General features: G+C 32.6%; 1 protein-coding gene across 5 annotated transcripts in view; it reads left to right on the top strand.

The window, feature by feature from the left end:
* The window catches only part of Cad88C (cadherin 88C), a 298274-nt gene that overhangs the window by 82413 nt on the left and 194442 nt on the right, over positions 1 to 21419 (top strand). Inside the window, exon 1 of one of the 5 annotated variants that reach the window (XM_035354903.2) lies at positions 1810 to 2065. The exons of the other annotated variants lie outside the window; for them this stretch is intronic. The gene's annotated coding sequence lies outside the window, so the exon portion shown is untranslated. Of the gene's footprint in view, positions 1 to 1809; positions 2066 to 21419 lie in introns of those variants that run through there. 5 annotated transcript variants of the gene reach the window in all.

Raw genomic sequence — 21419 nt, 5'->3', positions numbered from 1 at the left:
TCTCGGCTTTTATAAGCTTTATAATTAACTTCTCGAATATACTGGAAACATCTATAAATATCTGGATTTTTGTGGATGGTACAGCAATTACGAGATATTAATTTATTGGGTTTTAAATGCACGCGCTGTTCTATCTATTTTTAACCTTCCAACGCTGCTGTCTTTTCAAAAATCGTCTGCGTTGCTAAGGCAACATGAAGCAAATCTAATTACAATTCTAAATAAAAAAAAACTAAATAAATAAATAACTATGAAATCCGTAACAATATGAATTAAGTAATAATTAATAATAAAGCAAAGTGCATGCACATGCATGCACCAATATATCGTACAAAACTATGATTGGAAAACTGAGACCATGAGTTCGGCTATCGGGGGATGCGTACAAGTTCTGAGTGCACGTGTTCCCCAAAAGCCGAAGGTAGCTGAACGCAAGCTACTCACACGCATTTGTAATTTAAGTAGTGTGTGTGTCAGCTCGCTGTGAGTAATCTAACAACACTGAATAAATTATCGTTAATTACTTAGCAGTAAACATTTCATTTTTTTCTTCGTCGATATGTTATTTTATTATTATATATTATTATTTGCCGATATATTGGCCGGGCCGCAAAAATATTTGTTGTGGGCCGCGAGTTTGACATCCTTGCTGTACATAAATACGGATACCTAGATGACCCTACAAATAATTTTCTTTTACCTTTTCGGGCAAACATTACTTTATATGGCTCTGAACAGACAGAAAAATTGCTTAAATGTCTCAAAACAAACTCAGACTTTTTTAAATGTTAAAATTAACGTCAGTTTTAAGTTGCGTCTTCTCTTGCATTTTTTTATTTAGCTTTTAACGTCGTTAAGTGAAAGTTCCGCATCAAGAACTTCAGAAGGACACGGATTCTGCACTTCCTGCGCCAGCTGAAAATTGCCTTAAAAAGTACAACATGTAATCATATAATGAGCTGTTGCGAATCTGATTACAGATGCATTTTCTACATTTAAACATCTGCACTTTTTTCGTAGTAGTCTCGAATACTCAACTGTAAAATAATTACTGTTTAGCGATTCCTGTAATCTCGAGGACACGGAACGTATCAACGTATATTAAAAAGGGTATCTTTTCAATAGGAGCCCGCAACACTTTTGTAGATGGTAAACGGGGAGGAAGAAGTCTGCTGTCTTTAGGAAAGAAGATTAATTTTCTAAAAGATTATTTCGGATATTTATTATTTATTTGCAGCTATTCACGCTATACTTTGTTTTACATTCAGATCAATGAGAAATGTGTGCTATTAAACAATTTCGCCTACAACTATGTAAATAAATAACTGTATAAATAAAACCCGAATTATCGAAAAATGGTATTTAGAATCAGTTTTCGGATATTTCTCGGAAGGTATTTTCCGAAGGCTATAAATTACATGACTGTGAAACAGTGGCTTTTCAAAAGAATTCGTCCTCAATAATCAAAACCAATTCATGTCCGTCACGAAGTCGTTTGCGAAAATGTGCAAAAATGCATTCATAAAACATGCGATGAAAAATTTAGAGGCCACAGACTTGCATGGATAGCCAGCCAAGCACCTGAAGAAATGCATCGTCCGAAATGCACGTTGGGAAATCTCTCTCATCATCTCAACCGGTCGTGTGAAAACCAACCACCTACGAAATATGAAGCACCAGAATTCTTTCTTCCGATGCCTTTCTACCTTCGTGACAGGTTCCGGTTCACTGGAACCGACTAAAAGAAAACTGGTTGCAGTCACGAATTGATCCTTTTCGGTAATGAACTCTCTAGACCTTTGTTTTTCTCCGAGCGTCACTTCCTTGATATGTTCGCTGTTTGGTGGAAGTCTTTTTTCAATGGTGTATTTTAGAGGTGCGTTTTTATAGTAGTTTAAAGGTGCAGAATGATTGGTTTCGTTTTGCAATATTGCTGTTTGGGCATTCGAGTGAGGATTTGAAACGAAGTCTAATCTAGCCTGCTCTCTGTGATTTAAATCCGGACTTCGTAATTATTGGTGTTTTTTGAAATTTTCTCTTCAACAGACAGCTCCAGCGAAAACAGGTATCTATTTATCTTTAAATTTATTCTGTGTTTTTATTGTAAAGTTATTTTAAAAAAATGTATTTGATACTGAATTTTAAACATTAATTTCACGAATATTTAATTTTTAAATTCGATTTTGAAATTAAAATTCATAAGTTTCAGTCTTAAACTTTTACTTTTTCGCTTTTTCTTATAACTTTATTTAACCAAATTTATGCCTTTTGTTGTTTATTAGTCCAAAGGGGCAATTTGCCCTGAAGGTCTATTAATTTCGTTTTGGCATTTTGCGTCGAAAACTTTAAAAGACTTTATCACTTTTCAAATCATTGCCACCATATATTATCGCCCTGTCTTATATTTAAAGAAATTAAATAATGAATAATCTGCATAAATGTATGTGTGTTTCTCGCATTGTGGTAAAACAACGGTACCTAAGGAGCAATCGAAATTTGAATAACGTAATCTTCCATAGAATATGAGCGTGTGGAAGCCCTAATTTGAATTTGAATTTTGTTTTATTATCGATTTCAGATTTTGCAACACTTCGACGAAATTTTGATTAAAAAACTAAACGATTTCAAAGTGAGCAATGACAACACTATATAAAAAAAAAGACATTTTTATCTCCAGCGCGCGAGTCTCTGTATCGGAAATTCTAAAGAAATACTCATTTTAAAATTAATTTGCGATATTGCTGCTGAACTGAATTTTATAGTTTAAGTACGCAGAACATGATATTTAATAAATAAAGGTAACACACGAAACGTTTTTTTTTTTTTTTTTTTTTTTTTTTTTTTTTTTTTTTTTTAACTTTTCAAATATGTTCAGTTCTTAAAATTAGGCAAAACAACACCCTTCGCTATATTCTTTTATAGAGTTCTTTTTGTTTCTGAAGAAGAATGGCCTGTGTCTTATCGCCTTAGAATTCGATAGAATTTTCCTTAAAATCTGCGCAAAAAAATAAGACATCTGTTTCACCTAATTATCAGTTTTACGTTGGCATGTTTTGGTTCGAATTTGGTATTTTTCACCTCTCTACGAATCATGTGATTCGATAAATTGTAGATTTAATAATCCAAGCATACTCATGAAGACTTTTTTTATGAGCACAAAATATAAAGCTCGATAAAATCAATCTACTTTAGTTCTATTACAAAATGACCTTGAGGCATGTCATGTAACGTAGGATATCTGTTATGGAGGTCCTTCGTCAAGAAAATACAGTGGCATGTGCCAACAGTCCGAACGTTGTTCAGGCAACTGCTATATGTCCGTTGCTATATGTCTGCGGTCTCGAACTCAAATTGCATGCGCACTCAATGCATGATCTAAAAACAGCTAACGAGTGAGAGAACAAAATTTTAAAACATTTTTAACAAGTCAAAAATATATAAACTAAATTTTAATCTTCATTTACTAAATATTTACCAAAATATACAAAAACAATAATAATAATAACACAAAGGAAAAATTCAATTTCAAACTATTGATAGCTAAATGTTAAATTTTAGACTGACATTTATTTTAGGTAATTCCAGCTTATTAAATAAAACACCGATTAACTTATTTCTAGCCAGAAATTTCAGTATACTGAAGCATCATTAGCTGTCCCGGCTGGCAAACTAACAATTTTGACTATATCAGCGTAATTTTCCTACTTTATCCTAGTCAAGTGGGTCTAGCGTACAAGCACAGTGACTAAGTTCCGACCTATTCACTCTATCATTTTCCCTTCAACATCATCCGCGCATATATCCTTATGTCTCCAAAGCATTTGCAACCAATATATAAACTAAATGCATTCCCATGTGGCATAAAATTGCTTCAGAGGTCGCATGCAGCTCGCGGGCCGCGTGTTTGAGACCTCAGCTCTAAAGTGACACTTTCATGCTTTGACCACTGTAAGTAATTGTGCATGTTCAGGTTTAGGGAGATTGTTTCTAACCTTACCTAATCTATTATATATATGTAAGATAAAAATATATAAATCAAAATTATAATTCAAACTAACGGTAAAACTTTAATTCTCCCTCTCTGTTTTAAAAATCGTAATACCTTCTCTGGAAAGCGTCATATATAGATCATCCTATGGCCTGCGCAGCGCATGGACCTTATAAGAAATATATAAGGTCCATGGCGCAGCGCTGATGACGAATAATGTTAACTGAAACTTTTAACACAAACCAAAACCTTTCTCTTCGCATGCTTCCATATAGTATAACCTCATTCTCTGCTCTGCTAGGATGTCATTTCGCTGTCTTGCTTGCTGGCGCAATAATATCAAAAATGTAAATGTTCTGTGAAAAGGCACGACTAGCGTGCCAAGTTATTGTGGCCACAAAAGTCAATTGCAAATAAAAATGGAATTAAAATCGCTTCGACTGCCAAATTTCTTAGATATTACGAAGTCACCATATCAGCATACTACGCAATCAGAATTCTTCATTTTCAATATGGATCGACGATTTATCCTGTCTGGGTATTACGCATCAACAGTGCTTCGTCTTTTTCCTGCGTTTATTATATCATATGTATATATATATATCATTATATTAGCCTGTAATTAAGTTTGTTTACTAATGCACAGTAAAGTATTTTCTTTCTTTAAAATAAGTATACACTTTTTTACGGACTCTATACATTAGGTGATTGAAACTTCCACTCCATATCACTAAATATAATGCACATATGTCATAACTCACACGGTTATCATCCGAGACTGAGCGGTAAAGTAACTAAACACTGGTAGTTCGGACCAAGCTCAAATATTGGTGAACGGACTGGCTCCTTGGACGCTTTCGTGATTTTTCTCCATGTATAACGTGGGTACGAGCCAGTTCCCATTGGGAAGCTTTTTACAAAATATTTCTCCTCTTAAGGGAGACAGCCGTAGCGTGCCCTGTTGTAATTTAACAAACCAAACCAGCCATAACCATGCTCACGTGGGTATGGCGTTTTTTGTAGTAAAATATTAATTTCTGTGAACTTTGAAGCATCAATGGTTTTTCATTAACTATCCAGTTCTGTTAATTTTGAACCCGAATTTTTAACACATCTCTATAATTCTGAAGGTTTATACATGTTTGTTTCCATCTGCAGTTTCTGTAATACGAATATGTGCCTAGCAAACATTCTTAAAATTAATTAACTTTGTTAAATTAAATTAAAATGAATTTTGTTAAAATTGTTGACATTTTTATTAAAATAACAACACTTTTGTTAAAATTGTTGATATCACAGGTAAGATTGTTGATTTTTTTTTTTTTTTTTTTTTTTTTGTATTAAATCAACGTTGCAAAGCACTGTACCCTTTCTACTAACAAAATATTTTAAATTGAAATAACCTTGACATCATAAACTTTTCATAGACATCTAAACTCTAACAAAAATATCTTATAAGCAAAAAATATGGTTAATTTTTTACAAACAAAAAACGTAATAATAAGGGATTTTTATACAGCTGCTTGTTTCAAAACAGACGCCTTTTCCATGTAATTATTACAGAATTCCTCGTTTTTTGCATTAAAAAATTCGAACAACTAATTATTTTGTTATATCATTCACGAATAGTAATTTTTTATAAACGATTGTATTATAAACTCAAACCAGAAAATTTTCATTTTTATTTTTATGTTTAGATTTCTCAGAAACTTCGCATGAAAAGCACTTATTATGTTTTGATGATGGGCCTCAGTACTTAGAGATTGCATTAATTATAACAACAAAAGATTTTTTCCTACTTTTATATGTTTGAATATACGAAAGAAGAAGTACTGTAATAGAACGACTTTCATTAGTTATTTCTAGGTTTAATTAGGTATAAAATCCCAGTTTATTCGCTTAATCCTTGCCAAATGTCTCTCTCACGCAATTTATACTTTTTCTTTTCCCCAACAAAACTAACAATGAAAAATATATTCCTGTACAAGACAGTTATAATTACTAACATTGGTTCGTGGAGTTCAGTTTTTAATGTGGTGTATAATTAATGTCAAAAACCTTTTCGCACGCGACGAAGTTCTTTCATCTGCATTGCCATTTTGGAAATGCAAATAGTGAAATAAATAAACGAGCATGATAAATTTATGTCCAATCAATGTCTTTGTTGATACCATACGCTGAAAGTTTATATTAAGTTTCTATTATTTTGTACAGTTCTTTGTTTTTTTAACGAATATGTCAAAGTGATCAAAGCTTTGACCGTTAATATGTTCTTTTTTTATTCAAATTATTACAGTTATTTCAGATGATGAAAAATAAATGTTGATAACTTTTCAAAAAAAAATTCTTCTTTTTTTTTCCATCCATTCTTTCCGAGCTTAGATAAAATTAAATTCTAACTGATTTCTTAAAGGGCTAAGGACTTTCCTTACTTAAAATATTGATTCTAAGCGTATAGCTTTGTGTATGAAGTATCTTATAGCAAGATAATATATGAATTTAGTCTCAGTGTTGTGTCTATCTCTGCAAAAATAAAATCAAACTAAAGTAGGATATAATTTTCAATAAACGAAATATTCTCAATGACTTGATTAATTTAAAAAAAAAAACCTCATATTTTTGCATCTGAAATTCAGAAATTTATGCTTAATAAATAATTTCTATATTTAATACCATCTAATATTTAATGATGAATTCAATACGTAAGAAGAAACAATTAATTGCCAGAACAGACAGCTTTAAAGTTGTTACCTAAATCTATTTGTAAAAATCTTGACTTTTTTTAACTTTATTTTGAAAGGTAGCAGAGACAACAATAAAAATGTGTGTTACATTGAAGTAGAAAAGAAGATATATTATTATATATTGCAATATTAATATTAATTCAGAAGACAAACAACAAAAAATTATTGTGTCTTAATATTAATATTATTGTGCATTCTTATTTGAATATAGGTTTTCTTTAAGAAGTAACGCTTTGATAGTTACCCGTATTTTATCCCTGACAACTTTTATTTTGTTATGTTCTTACCGTAACATCGTAAAATAAATTATTCAAATAATTTTCCTTCTCGGTTTTCGCATAATAAAATTAATAAAGAAAGGGGAGATATAGTATACATCTCCTGATGAGTATTTAGAAAATGAAATCTGTCATCACATTTTTCAAGCACTTTCTACAATGAGAAAAAGAATTTCCTGGTTTTAATAATTAAATTAGCAAACAATGACAAATATAAATTCCTGATTTGCATTTCATATCATTCATTCAAAATGCTAATTGTAATTTGAAAGATTAGAATTAACCGGACTGAGGATTAACCAGACCCTATTTAAAGAGAAATGAAGTTCGCTTGCTGCAGAACGATGAAATGAAATATCAGTTAGCAAAAGAAAAATAAAGCCGGATAATTCAACTATATGTTGTTCATTTCATTTTTAAAGTTCAGTGTTTCCTTTTTAATGAAGTCTTTATTCGCCCTGGAAACTGGCGTTCTCGTATTGTATGGTGTTATATATGTGAAATTTTTCTTTATTTAATAAGCATATTTACTTTTTTTACTAAGCAGTTAGTTTTGGTTTCTTATTTGGCATTCTCTTCTAAAGAAAAAAAAAATATTGATTAGAAAGAATAAATACTTTTGGCTATTAAATTCTGAAGGAAAATGAACAACATTTCCTTTTCTTTCTTTCCTTTAAGACGGTAAAATTTAATTCTGTAAAAAAATATATATATATATATATATATATATATATATATATATATATATATATATATATATATATATATAGATTATATTTGTAAATAATTAGTTTTATATATAGAAAATCATAAAAATACTGCAGCGTTTCAATTTTCTCTTGTTTGATTTAAAGAAATAAATAAAAATAACTTGCATTTCCGTAAAAAGAAATGTTTTCATGCAATTAAAGTCAAGATACAGAACTTGTATATGTAATTAAGCTCTTCATTCATCGTAAAGTTAATTAGAAAATTTTTCCTATTTTCTAATGCTAACTTTTTCTGAAAAATAGCATGGTTGCATGCTGAAATTGTTTGCTTTTAAAACAAAACATATTAGTTTTTGAAATAATGCGATAATAATTTTAAACTGTACTTCCAAATTTAATGAAAAATTTCAAAACATGAAATTCACGACTACATTTTCTGAACACGGAATATATTTTGATGCTGTTCCAGTTTAATTCAAATCAAAACAAAAATTAAAGTTATTTCTATTCGACTTTACTCTGTTACTTTAAAACAGACAGTTCAAGGTCGTATTGACCTTCCCTCATTTAGGATCGTACTATTTGTTTTTATCACCGCACAGAGCCAATTAGAAGATTTTAGTAAATTAGATGATCTGACTTTTTTTAGTCCAAAGGGCCAATTTGCCCATAAGGATTGGCCCACCAGCGGCCGAGCGGTAAGGTCGCTGAACACTGGTAGTTCGGTCCGAGGCTCAAATCCTGCGAACGGGCTGGCTGCATTGAAGTTTTCGTGGTTTTTCCCATGTGTATAGTGTATGCGAGCCAGTTTCCCTTAGAAAGTCCTCCACGAAGGCATCCGTGCCCTTAGGCAGATAGCCCTAGTGTGCTTTGCCATAATTAAATACACCATACACCAACACCCAGAAGGATCAATTTCGTTTTGGCATTTTGCGTTGAAAACTATAAACGGTGAATAACTTTTCAAATAGTTGCCATCAAATATTATCGCCCTTTATTATATTTTAAAAAGTTAAATAATGAAAAATCTGTATAAATGAATGTATGCTTCTCGCATTGTGATAAAACAACGGTACCTAGAGCCATAAAAATTTGAATAACGTAATCTTCATAGAATATGGGCATGTGGAAGCCCTAATTTGAATCTGAAATTTGTTTTATTATCGATTTCATATTTTGTAACACTTCGACGAATTTTTGATTAGAAAACTAAAGAATTTCAAAGCTAGCAATTGCAAAACTGTACGAAAAAAAAAATTATCTCCAGCGCGCGAGACTGTGTATTGGAAATTCTAAAGATATGCTCATTTAAAAATTATTTTGCGATATTGTTGTTGAACTCAATTTTATGTTTTGAGTACATAGAACATGATATTTAATAAATAAAGGTAACACGCAAAACGTTAAAAAGACGACCCTTTGGACGTAATTTAAAATCTGAAACCTTTAGAATTTTCATTTTATTTTATTTATTTATTTTTAGCAATCATTACGATAGTTACGGGATATGGTCTGGGAGAAAGAAAAATGGCTATAAAATGCTTATTCTAAAGTAACAGAGTATAGGCGTAATAAGTTCGTTATCTTCCAGATTATGATACTTTTATTATTATTGTAAAACAAATTATTCAAAATATTTTTATTATTATTACTAAGCATTGCTGCACTCATATATTGGATGTCAAATGATTAGTCTTTTTAATACCTTACACAATTGCTATTAACCCTTTCCGGCACGCTACCTTTTAAAGTCGGAGTTTTGAATTAAAAAAAAAAAAAAAAAAAAAAAAAAAAAAAGGTAGGCAGTCTAATTAGGCCTAGAGTGAATAACACAAGTAAAATTTTGGGAAGATAACACTTATCTTTTAATTCTGCGTGAGTGCCCAAAGTGGGCACACTGATCGAATACAGCTTCGAAAAGAGTGATGAAACGAGCATTGTTATCAATGAACTAACCGATGAGATGCGGAGAAACAAAGGATACACTTGTCTCACTTGTCCTAGATGATCGGTGAGCCCAGTCTGGGCACACCTAGGATTCGCCGTTAGATTTTAGACGAGATTTCAAGGTAAAAATTTAAAACTAATATAGAATAAGGATATTAGCATACAGCCAAAAACATAACATAGAAATTTCTTTTCAAACTATTTATCTCCATCTACTATAAATAAAGAAGTTTCAGAGTAACCTAAGTAAGTAACCTAAAACTCCTTTTTCATTCAGTTTAGTAACCTAAAACTCCTTTTTCATTCAATTTTTCTGTGCGTACAGAAGGAAATTTTTAGGTGTGTCCAGACCGGACACACTGCACCGCAAAGGGTTAATGGGTTATAATTACTATTTAAGGTGTGTTTGAGCTTCGCATACTCTTTCATCGCGGTTCATACTCAAACAAAATATCAAAGCATCATATTCATACTTTTTAAATCTCACATCTTCGTACTCAAATCAATTAATTTATTAATTAATATATTACTTAACAAAACACCATTTTTGCGAATATATTTAAATATCTCCGCTCCACAGTTTATTTGCATTTGCCATATGTGAGAAAGCATTCCAATTTTTTCTCTGTTTTACGCAATTCATCAGCAGTGGATTATTACATACTTATTTAAGGCTTTAAAAATAATATTAAATTCGTATCCAACTCATGTACTTATCTTTGCACTTGGACTTGCTTTCAAGGATCTGAGGCTTTGCATAAAAATGACCTTGGAAGCAAATGACATCCAATCTTATCTCTATAGTAAACTCCGAAAATTCATCACATATTTTTACCCTTTTATATGCCTTAATCCTGAAGCTAGAACTACTGGGCATTGTATTCATGCCTTCAAAATCCAAAAATAAGATCGCGGTTACATTAAAAAAAAAAGGATAACCGCGTCCTCGGTGTCGGATTACGTATCATGACCCATTACGTTTGCAGCTGCTATTCTTCGCGTGAAGATTTGATCGTTGTCAAGGTACACTGCTCTTGTGATGCGTCCCTTCCGGCAAGAAGAAGGCAGTTAGTAACATGTTTGCGAATAGGAGAAGGACAGAGCAATCACGTGATCTTCCGGTGACGGAGAAAAAATTAGAGGTATCATACATATCCCTCCCACGTTTTCTGTTCCGTCAGATAATCTCTCGGAAAACTGAATCAAAGAAAGCGATGATTTAGAAGTTCACTGTCTTTGTAATTAGTTTGAAAGAAATGAGTAAGCGTTAAATGGGATGACGAACCGAATAATTCTTTATTATGTCCTTTCTTGCATCGGTTGTTTTTATGCTACCACAATGTACAGACAGGTCGAAAGCAGCTGGCAGCACTTTGAATATTGTAATACTTCTGATTGTTGAAACACTGTTATGTGTAGGATGTTACGACAAAAGCGATGTATTTAATATGCCCATAAAAGTGTTTTATTTTCCGAAAATGGAAAACTGTCAGTATAATCGACTTAGAGCGCTACATAAAAGAACAGCGAGTTTTGATTGTGAAAACTCATTGCAAGAATAGTGAGTATTATACACAGACGATTGGGAAGCTTCGTGCAATCTTTGGACGTGAAAATGCAGCCAATGGAACAACAAATCCCAGATTGATAAAGAAATTTGAGAACACAGGTTCAGCAGCAGACATTAAATCACCACGTTCTCGATCCAGCCAGTTTGTTGAAAACATCGCTATCGTGCTTGACAGTGTTATTGCAAGTCCCAAAGAATACGAACTCAGAACAAAAATAAAAGAACTCAAAGAGCAAGTTGAACGTGTTTTTTGTGCTACGATAGGCAGATATGTGAGAAAGTGATTACGAATTTTATCGAGATAGTACGGTGATGTAGAACAAGTTGTAGGGAACATATGCTAAACATTATTTTTCGTTCTTAAATCGTAATATTTAGCTGTTATAAGTATGTAAAAATATTTTCCATTTCGTAAAAATAAATAATTTATTTGGTATATTGAATTCGGCTGTTTTATTCGGACATCCTTTACTGCACCCTTTCATTTATATACTATAAGCTATGCTGGAAAAAGTATAATGCGCAAAAATCTTTAAAAACATTCTCTAAGCCCAGAATCCTGTAGTTACTGAAATTCTACGATTACGTCTAAATTTAAGGAGCCCATGGGTACAAGATTACTATTGGGTTTCCGGACATGTAAGTGTAAAAAGCAAAATTACCTTGGTAGACATCACAAGTCCACTATGGAATTGTCCATACAGTTCGTCCTTTTAAAAGTATAGAAAGTGCCATGTAGTGCAAAATCATAAATAAACAGCAACTATTTTGTGACATTCAAGTAATAATAAGTTGGGACGCATAAAACCTAGAGTGGACTATTGGGATAGAAGTGGAAATCAGAAAAGTCGTCTTAGGATCGGTCACTCTCGAGTCACACACAGTTAGTTACGAGGCTGAACATGTTTGTTCCAACTGCAATACTGTCCTGTCGATGTAGCACATTTTACTATAATGCCCTTATTTTGTCTGAAGTATTTTGATGGCTCTCGTGTTTTCTTGACAATTTAATGGATTGAGACATCAATTTAGATGTTTAAGAGAGAATTTTATAATTGAGTCTGAATTGGTTTCCAGTTAATTAGATATACTATATATTATACTTCTTTTGCGGAGATTTTACTGACTTTCATCCTTACATTCATCATGAGTTTTAATCATATTTTCATCATCGCAGTATTGGGTTCTATTTATTTTAGTTCATTTTATGTATTACAATTTTTGTTTTTATTTCTGCATCCATCCTTCATGACAGTGTTACTGAATTGTTAACAAAGTATTTTTCTATTTGTTTAGTAATTTTATTGCATATTTTAATGATTTTAGCTACATTTACCATTTGTTTGGCACGTTATTGATCTCTTAACGTCATTAAGGCCATTAAAATACACCATCCAAGCCACAAATGGCCCCCAACAATAATCATGACTGATAATCCTTACTGGCCTTTGGGCACTTATGGCAAAAGTATGACTTTTGTTCAAGCTTTGCTATTATTCTTGCTTATCATACGTTCTTAAATACCAGCAGGCCAAGAATAATTCATTGCGAGGCAAGTGATGGTCTAGTCACTGATCAATAAATTTAGAGCATTAGTGGTGAGACTACGACTCTGCCCAGATCCATCCCGGTTTAGGTCCAAAACACCCTGGAAACAGAATCCAAGGGTCTCGTTAGTAGTCTTCTCTTACCCTCAGTCTCTCGAAAGGACTTTCAAATAGATTGATTTTATGTACACTTATGCCGCAAATACACTACAGGAAATCAGATTCAGAAATATCTAAACCAAGAGCGAGAATTCTCCCCTAAAGGGAAATTTTATAGTTTAAGGGGGAAATGCTATCAGCCTTTAGTTTAACTTTCAAATATTTAGTTTTACCTTATGTATATAAAAAAATACTTTTGTTCAAATTTTGGTATTTATTAACATTTTCTATACATTTGCTAATTTAATTTATAAATTTATAAAACACATTAAAAAATTTAATTTGAATACATGTATATATGTTTTTCGAGTTTTTGAACGTCTAGCGGTACTGAAAGGTGTGCATGGAGCAAAAGCGGTTGAGAACTGTTCTATATCGTATAAAAATTATTTAAAATTGACTGGAATATCATGATGGTTAGCCTACGTTAAAAATCATACAGACAACAACGATCTTACTAAATTTAATTCTAAATTGAGTAAATGATGTTTACGATTAAAAATTTTGGTTTTACCTTTTCTATAAAATTTTGGATGCTTTTATTCTTAAGTGAATTTATAATTTAGAATTATTAATGAAACATCTGTTCAGTGAATTTTGAATGCTTTGCGAATTAATACGATAATTTACTAATTAAAACTATTCTTTTCATTAGTTGCATCATTCATACGTTCTTCCTATCTGAGCAAATTAGTATTAATTAGTTTTCATATTCGTTATATGCAATTATTCCCGTTCATCTTACCGGATATAACTATCCGATAGAAATCGGATACGTGAAACAAAGTAACAAAGTTTCAGTCCTCAGCTCTTGTATCTCAGTTACATGTTTTCAAAAGTCCTGAAGAAGTTTAAAATTCGGTTAAACCAAGAACTGCCTAAATTCGAAGTCCTTAATTAACATTGGAAATTCTAAAATAGGAAAATACTATTTGATACAAACGTTGCTTTCTAATTTATAAACTAGTAAATGGCATATCTCGAAACGTACTGACCTTTCTTAATTGAAATAACGCTAATCGAAGGTTTGAATTTGCTCTTTATAAACATATCTTTCTCTAAAAATATATCTTGGTTAATGGTAAATTATTATTATTTCATAAAAAAGTAATTTTTTGTTAGTCTTCATTAATTAGCATCAGTACGAATTTGATTTATAAAATAGATTAATAAATAAAAATTCATTAATACGATGAATGGTACGCACTACGAATATGATTGCTTTATTTACTTCAGATATATTTACTCTTTATTATGCACAAACGATAAAGAAATCAAAATAGATATTTTTAGCCCAGAAGGGCTATTAGCCCCGAAAAGGGATTCTGCGGCGAATCACTATAAACGGCTGTATCACTTTTCAAAATGATGCCATCAAATATTATCGCCCTATACTATATGTAATGGAATAATAATAATCAAGAATCTTCGTGAATGTACGCATGTTTCTCGCATTGTGGAAAAACACAGTGGCTCCTAGAGCCATCAAATTTTGAATAACATAATCCTCCATCCGAACATGGGCGCCTGGAAGCCAGAGTCTTGAATTTTGAATTTGTTTTATAATCTATTTTACTTTTTTTAAAGTTTAACTAATTTTTTATTATAAAAATTCAATGACTTCAAAGCGAGCAGTAGCAACACACTATACGGCATAAAATATTTTACACCAGCGTGCGAAACTGTTTATCGGAAATTCTAAAAATATGTTGTTTTTAAATATTTTTAGCCCAAGGGGGTATTAGCCTAAATGCTTTCGAAACGTGTGTGTATGTGTAAATGAAAAAACTCCCCTCTGACGCGTAATATAAAATCTGAAAACTTTAAATCTTTATTCATTCTTTTGTTTGTTTTTTAAACTGAAACATTCAGTAATGCGTATAACATATATAAAGATTCCTAATTCTTCGAATCTAACTTTGAAATGTAAACTAGCAAGACAGTATACAAACATTTCTTAAATTTTTAACCGAAAACAGCATCAAATCCTTTCATCTAATAAGACCAAATCTAAAATTAAAAAAGAAAATGAAGAGAGGAAAAAAAGAAGAAATATAAACGACTGGAATTTATATCTTGCTATCATTTGGTTATGTTTTTGACTCAGACGATAGAGCACAGACATCTTTAAAATATATTGGATAATGAGAGAAGGGAAGTTCGAAGGGCACATATAACATAGATTTCATTGCTCTGACACGAAACCTATGAAACCTTAAAGAATATACATATTTGATAAAAAAATCCACAAAGAATAAATGATAAACATAATTATCATTAATAAACCTGAGTTGCAATTAAAAGCAATAATTCCTGTGCCAGAATATCTGAAGGCTAATAATTTTTAACTGCTGTGGGCAAATATGTTGTGTGGCAAAAGTTTACGACTCGAGTTCATGTAATCATGATTGCCGTGGGTAAGTAGGCTTCAACTATTCTAGGAAGAAAGGGAAAAGGCAAATGAGCGGCTTCAAGAAATCACTCCAGATCGTGAATAGTTATTATCCTCCCCCCACCTCTGAAGAGTATAAATATGAAATGCTTAAGGCAGCGAAATAACCTCTGGCGAACTGTTGGGAAAGTTGAAGACCCCGACCCAAATTGTCGGTTGAAAACCAAATTATAGTGCGGGCGCCATGTTTGGTCATAATAATTTTTACATCGATATTTTTTCATCTGCAAATAAAATAAAGAGAAAAATGGCTATTTTTCAAATTTATGTTTTGTATTTTTGAACTATAGAAGAAAATGAAACTCATTTATGTATTATATTGTAGGCAGAAAATATTCACTCAATTCAAACTGCTCCTTGGATCTTTGTTTTCCTAATAAGCTTTAGCGTTAGGCAGAGGAGCACACATGGCATAATTTTTTGGAATTTGTTTTTGCTGCTTTCCTGTTTTCAAGATAAGTTTCATTTGCAAGATAGAACGCTGTTATATTTTTAACTAAAATCGTTAGTAAATATGTAATGAATTTAAAGATAATGAATGAGTCAAAGAAACCTTTTTAGATAAATTTGTAAATTAGTAAAGATATTTTATCCCCTCCTTAAAGTATTACAGTTGTTATTATTATTTCATTTTAAGAAGCGGATCACTCATAATTTTAGTTTTAAGAGGACTTTTAAGGTTTTACAGAGTTGTAAACAATAAATTCAAAAGATGCATACTACTTTAATAATTTGTAAATAATAAATGTTGATTTATTTTAGCTGTAGAAAACTCAAATGAATTATTTAAAAATCAGTAACACTGGAAGTAAACACCAAAGAAGAGAAATGCGTATTACAATTACGATATCACGTGCTAGATCAAATATAAGTAAATAATGTTTTTATAAGCAAGTATCGAAGGCATGTAAGTTGTTCAGTTAGAAAAAATTCTAGGACGTTCTATATTACACACAAAAAAATATGTTACCGAACAACATTATTACAAAAAAATTTGTTACCGAACTAACTTGCAGTTCAGTCTAGTATATTTACTAAAAGAAGAAAAAAGAAAGAAAACACTGAAAGTGAGCTTCCACATATAAACTAGGAATTTGAAATCTTGTAATGATATCTTTCTTGGCATTAGAAACTTCTTTATTTAAAGCCGAAAGGAGGAGAATTTCACTTTCTGGTAAGGGGAACAGAGAAAAGCGAATGTTTGACGGCTGCTGTGAAAGTAATCTAATTCTATTATATTTTGTTATAACACTAGTCATTGCTCATCACATTATTTAAGCTGATTTCGACCTGTGGTCACAAATGGATGCCCCTCTTGCTCGTTAAAATTCAGGCTACTCATCACCCCTTTCACACGTGCCGCACGGGAGCAAAATAGTTGCTAGGCGAAACGACACTGACAAGACTGCTTCTCAACCGAAATCTGACTCGTGCCCGGGTAATAACACGCGTGCCAATGGAAAGCGCAATCAAGGGGCGACGCACCTGCTGTTGGTATCGGAAAACCTTGAGGGTCCTTGATCGAAATAGGATTTTAATAACGATAACTACCAAAAGGGGAAAAAAAGATGGCCGCCTCTCTATGAGGGATAAATCGCTTTTTTAGATAACCCTGAGGAATCTCGTTCGAAGAAATATAGAATTCTATGTAATTAGTACATCCGGCGGTGTATACAGAGAAGCGCAGTTATCTGTGCCAGCTATTGCTGTTATTACCCTTTCGATTAGAATTTTTTCCAGAAAATTCTTTCATCGAAGCATTTTGACTCTTCCCTTTTCTTTTCAATGGGTTCTACGACCCGCATTAAAGCTGCCGGAACTGTAAATAATAGTGCAAAGGGCCACTACATCTCATTATTGTTGCTGAAGTGCAAAACCATGCCCATAAAAACTACTCACTCAGTTGCTGTTAACCAGAAATGTTAAAGAAGGGAGAATCGTAATGAGGCTTCGAAATTTCTAGATTAACATGGAGAATATTAGATTTCGTACAACGTCCTTAACCGTTCTAAAAGGAAGAGGTATGATATTCGAGATGGTTGTTGAATTTTAACGTTTTCGTGTTTATAACGGCTGTTGCAGTCTGCTTTTTAAAATATATGTTTACACGAATAACGCCTATGCCCTTTCATTCTTTGATTATGAGATGTATTACTTCTGTAAACAAACGGCAGGTTACAGAGATACATCTGTTAAGTTTCTTTCTACAGTACAAAGTCCGAGATCCGGGAACCGTCAGGACCTCGGAAATGTCCAGATTTTAGATTATGAGTTTAAATCTATGAAGATGACATGATATGACAACAATGGAGTTTCACTTATTGTTAAGATCTAATGCTAACTCTAATGCAGAGAATGCTAACTCTGAAACAGGGTCGACACCACCGGCGGCAAAAATTTTAGAATTTAGGGAGATACTCAACAGCAAAAATTAAGGATTGCAAAACTTTGAAAATTTAGGAATGGGACTGAGCAACACAATTTAAGACTCGCAAAGATTACAGCGGAGAGCAAAATATGTAACACCGGGCCTCCCCTTCCCCCCCCCACACACACGCAACTACTCAAGACCCGAAAGTATGATCTTCGCCAACATCAATCCAACGTCAAAATGTCTTATTGTTAGCCACGGTGTCACATCCTAGCCAGCAAGGGTATGAAAGTTATTAAGTTGGGTCTCCTTAGCTACCATGAATTGTATCCAAACTCTAGGCAGACTGCCAGCCACTTATCTAAAGTAACTACTGGGACTTGAGGAGGGCGTAAAGAACCCTTTTATTATAACTAAAGTAAAACAAAAGACACAGCTAGCGCTTACACACTCAGCCAGCACTTATGGCGAGATGATTTAAATAACAGTCTATTGTCAATTAAAATTTAAATAAGACTACATAATTCATTTAACGCTAAGTTGGCTCACAGACACGACTGACATAGATATTCAAATATTGGCAGCAAGTAATGCAAAGGCTAGAAATTCAGGCTATCAGCACTGGGAGTAAACACGCGTCATCTTAGAATTTTAACAACCTCAGTTTAAATACTCGGTCTAATTTGCATCCTGATGAGAAACAAAAAGAAGAAACAGTAAAGCTCCAAAACTTTAAAAAATTGGTTAATAAAAAAATAATACTAAATAATGTAAATAATGTAGATAATAGTCTGATACTAAAAAATGTAAATAATATAAATGATGTAATGTAAATAATGTAGATAATACTCTGATTTGGGATAAAAATCACATTTACGGCACATCTGCTTCCTTTTGTTCGGTATTATATTCTGCGTACCTTAATTTTGTACGGGTGATTTTTTTATTGTTTTATTATTTTATTTTCTGGCTGGTAGTCAAGAGGTCCGGATATTGAACGTTCGGATTTTGGACTCTGTGCTGTAGTAGGTTTGAAAGAAATATATTTCAAAACATATGTTTAACTGTATCTGTAATGAAATTCAAGAAGACTGCATTTCTTCATATAGTCTTATGAGAATACCTACGAAACAAAGAAAAAAATGAGGTGATGTATTAATTAAAAAAAAGGAAGCAAATAACAAAAATTTTAAAAACATGTAAATAAATAAACAAATGAAACATATCATAAAAGTGTTGCATTGTTTAAAAAAATGCAGTAGTAAATGATAATTCAACAACATCTATAACTGCCACCTTCATAACTGAATTTAAAAACGAGACGCATTAATTAAATAACTATTCAATTAAACAAGATGCCAGAAAAAGAAACACGTCGGAAATATTTTTATGAATATATTAAATTTCATTTGTTTGCTTAAATCATCGACCCACAGGTTAGGCTATTTCAAGTGTTAAGTGTAAATCCACTTAGATGCAGAATAGGTTATTTTATCACAGGCGCTCTTTTAAGACAGCACGTGAACTGCTATCTTAAGATGTGTTGAGTGGTTAGTTTGTATTCAGTGACATAAATAGCTAATAAGGTTTTTCTCTTTTCAAAATGTAAATGTCTCTTACCTTTGTACTTTTATCGTTAGCTCAGTCTCCAAGACTCTTACTCTGACAAAACAAGTTGAGTGATAAAACTACTTACTATTCTGGTTAAAATCAAAATCCCCAAGACACAGATAATTTGTTTCTATGCGATTTTTCTTCCTTTTTGTTGCTATACGATTTTTTTTCTTTTTCATTTAAAAATAATAAACTGAAGCTGAATTTTAAGCCGGTTAAAAAAATATGAGACCTGCGCGAAACAACTTATTGAAATAAATCATAAAACTTCCCGTTAGTCGTAAAAAGAAAATCTTTGAAATTATCTTGCACAGTTTATACTGCTGTTGTATACATGATTTGAATTTTGCTTAAAGAAGAATTTTGCCGAATTTATTTTTCAGGGTCAGAAAACATCTATATTAGTTTTTCGATAAGAAATTTTATGTTAACTAACTATTATTTATAATTTCAACCTTTACTATAACATCTTCTTTCCGTATTCCACACCAGAATGCAAATGAGTAGCCAGTATTTAAATTGAGGTTTTGGGATATTAAGACAGGCATATTTCTGGCATTAAGTGTATGCTGCGGCTGTTAGTCTCCTGCCACCTCTGAAAGTTTTAATTATTCGGCTTTGTGTTCCGACAGTTAAATTCTGACGCTCCGATAGAATAATGAGATATCTTCTAGACATAAATTATCTAGTACAGTAACAATGGTCTGTCATCTTTGACCATTGTTCCACGTTTAACTTAAATTTGACTGTTGTGTTTAGTTGCATCATCATGAGTTGTGACTTATATTGTAGCACAAGAGAGTACCTTTGTGTTCTATTTTCTATTTAAATAAAAAAAGTTTATTTTTAACCTTCTCACAACTTTATCGTTGTTTCAGACATATAGCGATAATTTTTTGGGTTATTGAATATAATTAGCATTAACAGATCAAGTGAAAACCTACAACCCATTTTTGAAGTAATGTACTCGGCGCTAGAGATAATGAAACTCAAAAAGTTTTGTATCATCTTTTTTGCTATACTTATCATTTTAAATACATTGCCAGGCAGACTTTACTACTGCTCCTCAGTTTCCTCCCTGATTCCCTCGTTCAGTTCTTCCATAATTCCCATTTTGGTTGCATATATCCTATCCTTCAAGTGTCTCCAAAAGAGAGAATTCCGAAACGCTTAGGTCAGGGTATCTGGCGGGCCAGTGAAAATCAAAGAAACCCAGAAGTTCATTTGCAGAAGTCTTCCATCTTCATCTGTCCATGTAGTATAGCCAACTATAAATTTTCAAAAATATCTGAAAATTATTCATTTGACAGACATGCTGTTTCACATGTGCTTCGGGACTGAGTCCCCGTTGTGCAGCAAGCTGAAGTCGTTCTTTTCCTCTTTTGAGGATTCTGGTGACATCACCCAGCCCTCTCACCTCTCACGGAGGCAGTTCAAGAGGTGTCGCCTTATTTACAGGAAGGGTTGAATAAATTTAATTGCTAGTTTTTCGCATATGCACACAAAGCGCAGTTGCAAAGTGTACATGGCATGTATGTAAGTAAACAAACGTAGCGAAAAAGAGCCGCCCAGGAGGGATGATGGTTACTCACCGAGGTACTCAGGCTTGGCTCCCAAAGAAGACATGGATGTTTGTAATCGTATAGTATCTGTGCGGCAAGGCAGCACTGAAAACATATGGCAACCCGAAATCCTTTTCAGTGCTCTTCCTCGGAATTCCATCTGGAGCTAAATCTTAGCGATTAGCATGTCTTGGCAATACTTAGTGTGCTTAGGTGGATGCAGAGGTGCAGGTCTTGCTTCAGCTTGTACCTGTATCGAAAAAAATGATATTATGTATTTGAAACTCACTATCTTTAGGGCCGAAAATACTACTTTCAAAATGAATAATCGAAAAATGCTCCACCCTGTATGTATATATATTTATACAAGCCCCGGGAAAAATAAATTCAATACAGAGTCGTATACCTTGCAACAGCATTATGCATATCTACCTTAATCTATGAATAAATTGCAAACCTATGTTGTCCCCTGCCCCC

Source organism: Stegodyphus dumicola, chromosome 8 (genome assembly GCF_044657685.1).
Source record: "Stegodyphus dumicola isolate Sdum_Otavi_A_Nest chromosome 8, ASM4465768v1".
NCBI classification, from domain to species: Eukaryota; Metazoa; Arthropoda; class Arachnida; order Araneae; family Eresidae; genus Stegodyphus; species Stegodyphus dumicola.
Note: the sequence above shows the minus strand (reverse complement) of the source record. Positions and strands in the feature narration are given on the sequence as shown.